This window comes from Phallusia mammillata, chromosome 3 (genome assembly GCF_965637545.1).
Source record: "Phallusia mammillata chromosome 3, kaPhaMamm4.hap1.1, whole genome shotgun sequence".
NCBI classification, from domain to species: domain Eukaryota; kingdom Metazoa; phylum Chordata; class Ascidiacea; order Phlebobranchia; family Ascidiidae; genus Phallusia; species Phallusia mammillata.
In genome coordinates this window covers 2,737,877-2,744,420 of record NC_137254.1, presented here as the reverse complement: position 1 = coordinate 2,744,420, position 6,544 = coordinate 2,737,877, and the positions used below count along the sequence as shown (strand labels likewise).

The 6,544-nt window shown below is 37.5% G+C and overlaps 1 long non-coding RNA gene across 1 annotated transcript; it reads left to right on the top strand.

The window, feature by feature from the left end:
• The first annotated feature begins 1,567 nt into the window (after positions 1 to 1,567).
• On the top strand, positions 1,568 to 2,732 carry LOC145218905 (uncharacterized). The gene is made up of 3 exons (XR_013857780.1): positions 1,568 to 1,673; positions 2,150 to 2,237; positions 2,383 to 2,732. It is a non-coding gene; the product is annotated as an uncharacterized LOC145218905 (long non-coding RNA).
• The last annotated feature ends 3,812 nt before the right edge of the window (positions 2,733 to 6,544 follow it).

The following is a 6,544-nucleotide window of genomic DNA, read 5'->3' as shown; positions in this document are numbered from 1 at the left end:
TTAATGGGTATTGTTTTCGATAAAATTAATTTCAAAATAATTTGCAAGTTATTATGAAGCAATTTGGATCATAATTAAACCTCCTACATTTCCATAGTAAACGTGTTAACTAAAGTTAAAACAAATGTATTTATTAGCAGAAGTGTGAATTATTCCAAAAGAATTTTATACTTATATCGGCCATGACGTAACAAATTGAGTTGTGAGGCAAATTTTAAATTATAAAACCGCTTAAACCAGACAATGACAAAGCAAAAGTACTTTAGAGGCTACAAAATGATTATTACTTTACCACATTTTTTTGCGTTACAGTGCGAGCAATTTGCAATCTCTGCGAAGTTAAGTTGAAATGTATGGTGGTTGCACGTGGGGCAGTTTTCCGTACTAAACCGGATGGAGGCAATGACAATGATGTTCTACAATACAATTCGTACAACTTTGACGTTTAATACTACTGTAGTTTTTCGTCTGTACTGTTATCTTTTTATCTGTCAGTGTTTCTTGTTATTGTAATTGTCGTTATTGTAATCGTAGTTGATTTTTTGGTTGCTGGTATATTTGTTGTTGTTGGGAGTAATCTTGTAACCGTTGTTATTGTTGTTATGTTACTGATGGTGTTGATTAAATGGAAATCAAAATAAAACGGATTTACGGAGACAACTAATTATATTGAGCAACATTAGCTTTTTATGTGTTTGGGAACACACTTAAGTGCACTGAAGTAACACTAGATGTGCACACGACAGTTTATGCACGGCATAGATTTTCATGTGTCTGGGTATACACACAAGCTCCCTGAGAAAACTGAGGACCACTGTGAGCAACATTAAATGTGAACGCTGTGGCCACACACCAGTGTATGTGCAAAATATTTTTTTTTGGCTGGATTTTCATGCAAGCTGGCAAAATACACAAAGGACTTCCAAATAATCAAAAGTTTATGGTGTAATATACTTCATGTACAGCAATGCTTCTGTGAAAGATAGTTAGGTATCAGTGTGGCGTCAATAAGCTCACCTAAACGGCTTTGTTCGCAACGTTTGCTCCTGGTGTAACCTCGATTTTCGCGTTATTTGCTTGAGGGAAAAAAGGGCCCTTCGCGTTCCCTATTGGTGCAAACAGCCTTTATGACTATACGCGCTGCAGCTACACATACGTGCAAGTGAGAAAAGACATTTTAGCGCGGTTGTGTTGAAACAGTAAAAATTTACTAGTTCTAATTCCACAAGATTTTTTTAATTGAAAAACACTTGGAATTGTATTTGTTTTGGAATTAATGTTGTTGCAGTTATTAGTGTTGTTGTGTTACTGATGATGTTGTTATAAATGTTGATTATATGGAGTTAAACTAATGAATTTGCATCCAAAACCAATGCTGCTTTTCTTTTACGATGGTGTGCAATATTCCATATACATGCTTTGGCCACACACCAGTTTATGCGCAGCATAGATTTTTATGCGTCTGGGCATACACATATGCTCCCTGAGTACGCTGAGTAACCCTACGTTTCAATTTCCTTCCGTATCATTTTTACAGCACAGCCATCTGCTTGGTATTAGACGCTATTCTTACTCTTGTGTTTATTAGAAAGTTAGAAGAAGATTGACTGCTGTGAACTACAACTATGAAGTTATTATTGCTGATCGTCTTTACTTTGATGCTTGTGTCGGTGGTAAGTTCACGAATTGGTGTTTTTGTTTTGTTTTAAAATTAGGTTTTTATTTGTAATGTACGTGTGTTATTTTTGCCTGTGTTTTTGTATGTTGTCTGTTTGCTTTACAATTTAACACGTGTCTATGTGTATGTTTATTGTACGTTAGATTGGAGTGATTAATAATTTAATCTAAACTATATTATAAAGTCTTACAAATTGGACAACTATCTACTTTCTTACATATGTATAATTATAACTACAGTTTCTGCCCATTGGTTTAAAAATTGTACCTCATGGCTAAAGGCATAAAAGGCATAACGCTATATAGTGAATGAAAATCACAACTTTTTAATTGTAATACTTGCAATAATTTAACTTTTTTATTGATATAACGTTTTACTTTTAAGCACACTCTAAGACGTTTTACTATTCAATCAATACGACTATTAAAGTTTGTATTACTTGGTTTTGTAACAAAACTTTGCATTTTACAGACTCAAGGATTTAATATCTGCACTTTCTGCAACAAACGCTGTGGCGTTTTACCACGTTTAGCACCTAGCTCCAGCAACGTATCTATCTGTAAGAAGATTACACTTTTGTAAAAAAATATTTAAGTTATTGACCAATTTTTGATAGGATTTGGTTTTCAATAAAAAAATCTTGGTAAATGTTTGGTATTGACAAGCAATTCGGATTGTTAATTTACACCTTTTTTACGTTACAGTGCGAGCAATTTGCACTTACTGCAAGTTGAAATTGCAATGTGCGGTTTCATTTCGTGGAGCAATTTTCCGTAGGATTCCACCAAACGGAGACAATAATAAAAAAATCCAGAATGATTTTGAACAACACGAATCATACGATTTCGACGTGTAATGTTACTGTAGTTTTTTGTCTGTAGTGTTGTCTAGCTCTCTGTAAGAAAATAATCCTACTGTTGTTGTTATTGTAGTTGAAATTTTGGTTGCTGGAATAGTTGTTGTTGTGACTAATGTTTTTGTCATGATTATTGTTGTTATGTTACTGATGATGTTGATTGAACGGAAATCGGAATAAACGGACTTGCGGAGACAACCTGTGCTTTTACTAATTGAGCAACATCAGATACACACACCAGTTTATACACAGCACAGATTTTTATGTGTCTGGGCATGCACACAAGCACACGAGAGTACGAGCGAGCGTGCGTGCTCGCCCGTGCTCGCGTGTTATTGTTTAATTGAAAGCTCGTTATTTCTTCTGCTTCTCGTGGCTCGTATCGGTCGTCTGCAGTAGCGAGTAAGTTCATTATTACGATTCTTAACGCTTGCTGCTTAGAGCCGACATGATCCACAAAAGATCAATTTAGTTCTTGTCTTTTATTCTGGTTACGCAACACACATCAAGTCTTATTCATCTCAAGGAGAAGATACGATGGAAAAGAGAAAGATCAACGATAAACATTGGCTTTTAAACTGATACTCGTTTTTCGTGCGATCGTTCCAGAACAGTACCTTCTTTTACTCACATCAGTTATTAGTTTGTTTAAGTTAAACGCTTGCAAAGATTTGCAGCGCTGCAATGGATTGCACAACTATTTCGAAACATCCGGTTTACGCAACAGCCTGTCTTATGGTCAGGCTGTTGGAACATATGAGGAAGACGGGAACATGTAACAACGACACTGAATATGTGCTTCCAATAGTTACTGAATCATGAGAACACATGGAACAGTAAAGTTACACCGCTCGATACCATATGTCGCAAAAGCAGCATATAAATTCCATGGAACGAAAAGTCATGGTTGCAAAGTTAAAATTTTCCATTACTTAATGCTTAGCCAAACCAAAATGCCAAAATGATGGTTGGAAAGCACGTGACCGCTACAGTATACTGAGGACCACTGTAAGCGACATTAGATGTTCAGTTTATGTGCAGATAGATGTCTTTATGTGCCTGGAAACACTGTGTACCACTGTGACTGGGAAGAGTCTTACTTATTTATCTGTAGTTCGTTTGGATTATGTTATATATGCAACGAAGATTTTCTTTTGTCTAAATTTTTATAAAAGCTTGCAGAATACAGTAAGGACAACTACATTATTAAATGTAACTTTTGTAGTATACTTACTGTTTAACAATACTTCTATGGAAGCTAGTTGGAATAAAATACAAGTGGCAAATATTTTTGGCAATGTGGCGTCAATAAGCTCATCCGATGTTTACCGTGTTGTCAACAAATGGCGTAATATTTGCTTGTGACACTTCTTATCAGTCGACACGTACAAAACAGACCGTTGCCAACAGACCCTTAGAACTGTGCAAAGATTTAGTTCTGTGTTTTCAGCAAAGAGCTACCATAAAGAAAATAGTTTTGTTGTTGATCATTTTAAGTCTATTTTCCTCATCAAGTCAACAGAAAGTGAAAACCCTTAAGGTGAGTTAAAAAAATCAGAAACTCATAGTTAAAATATACAAAATATACTGTAGTACAAAGGTAGATTTGCTTTCTTATACTTAACATGATTTTAGATCTAGTTAGTAGGTAAACTGCAGTGACTCTGGTTTTCAAATAGTCGCCTAGCCATTGTATACCAGTTTCGGGTTTCGGGTTTCGGGTTTATGCCCAGTTGTGGTATTAAACATAGTTGATAAGGCTGGTTTTTCTGCTTGTTGCACCCAACAAACTAGAGTGTCGTAGCATGGCTACATTAGCCAACACGGCCTATGTCTTGTCACCAGTTGCTTTAATGGGACCTTATGGGTCGAAACAGTGTGCACTGTCTGCAGCTTACTTATCATGTAATGCCTTGATGCGTTTACAGTTAGTAGCTATTGTTTGAATAATGGTATTACAATTGTCAAAAAACAAAAATTAAAATAAGGCTGAGGTGCCTGTAAACTTCAATTGGTTAATCTACACAGTTTGTAAGTCGGCTCAACTTATGCTTAAAAGTTGACCTTTTGTGAAAGACACGAGTGCACTAAGATTTATTCAATGAACGGTTATAAGCAACAAATCTGTATGTACACCGTCCGCATGAAAGTATACCTAATACGCAATTCTAAATTAAAGTTTGAGCCATTTTCAAGCCAAAGTCGACTAACTTCTGCGGCAGTAGACCTCATTTCACAGGCAACCGTGGGATTTGAACCCTTAATCCTACGATTGTGAGCCAGCAGTTTTTAACTCTTTGATTTACTTAGTATTTCTGTTTTCTAGGAGGCTTGTGCCTTGCTTTGTTTGGACAATTGCTCAGAACTACCAACAACAAGTAAGTTAGAATTTTATTGCTGCTGTAATAATTTTGCAACTGTCCTTTATTTTTTGTTACAGCGAAAAAAATGTGCCTGATTTGCACTACTTTTAATCTATGCGGACCAGGATCACCACTAAGCACAACTAAACAACAAAACTAGACTGACAAAAAATTGGGATATTGTGTTTAATGCAATCGCAATATGTAATTGGGAAAATGCGTTTTTTGTACTAATTTGGAAGAAAATTAAACTTAAAAATCTAAACAAAATTTTATTGCGTTTATTTCGCCTGATGCAAGAACACATAGTGACACAATTGCACAAAATGAATCACTAAGCCGGGATGGCTACGCAACTTTTAAACGTTATGGCGCGCAAAATAGTGGAGGGTAGAGTTGCAAGCGGGCCCGAAATCTGAGCCCGAACCCGAAAGTATAAGCCTGAAGCCCGGCCCGAACCCGAAACGTTTTTGAGAAGCCCGTTTGGGCCCGAAATTTTGATTGACAGGCCCATCCACGAAAACCTTGCAACAAAGTATGAGAAAGAAAAAAAGTGAGAAGACAACAAACACAATGAACAATCGTTGACAATGGGGTAAACAATACGTTTTATAGTAGGGTGGGCATAGGGGGGGACCCGAACCCGGCCCGAAAAGCCCGGCCCGACTTGCAACTCTGGTGGAGGGTACAATTGGTGGATCATTATTAAACGCACTGCAGAAACACCGTGATAAAAAGCGTTAAGTGACGGGAACTAACCAGAGAGTGAGTTTGGCGCACTGTGAGTAAAACACGACTGGTGTACGTTGGTGGGACCAGCCGAGGGGGCTTAAAATCTAACCACCCATGTTAAGTTAAGATGAGTTGAGTTTATTTCGCCGGGCAAAATCGTAGCAGCACAATTGTGTAAAATATTCACCAAGCCCGAAATAGCTGCGCAACGTTAAGACGTTAAAAAGCGCGGCAAAGTTAAGGGCACAATTTGTGGATAGATGGTAAACGCGCTGCAGTTACACCGTTACTATACAAACGTTATGTGACAGGGACTCACATTGGAGGGTGAGGTTGGCGCATTTGGTCATCGAGACTGGATGGGGGGCTACGTTGGTGGAACCAATCAAGTCGGGACCTGAAAGCTAACCACTCTTTTAGCAACCGGAATGCATCGTATCGATCCTTACGTAACAAAGTATCAGTATTACTGACCTGAAAGCTAATGACTCGCAAATTTCCCAAAAATATTACAATTATCTAATCCCAGCTCGACACGGCACCTTTTATGTCAGATTTCTTCATTTTATTTGAATAAGGTTTTATCAATACTAACCATGCCTTTGCTGGTGAAATATATGACTCAATTTTAAAAAAAATTTGCTGACTGATTTTGAGTCGGGGGCAAAAAACCTTAATGCAGACAGATAGTGTGTGAAACAGTCGATTAAATTAGGGAATAAAGTTGTTTGCTATACACACACTCATTATGCGCGTTAAAAAGAAAATGGCTTTTAGTGGGTGTTTCTGGTGAATTTACATCCGTGGTATCCCCTGGGGGGCCATGGGCCCTGGTTGAGAACCATTGGTTTAGACCAGGGGTGGGCAACTTCTCCAGTCGGCGGGCCTGATATGGGAAAATGAAGTACTTGGCGG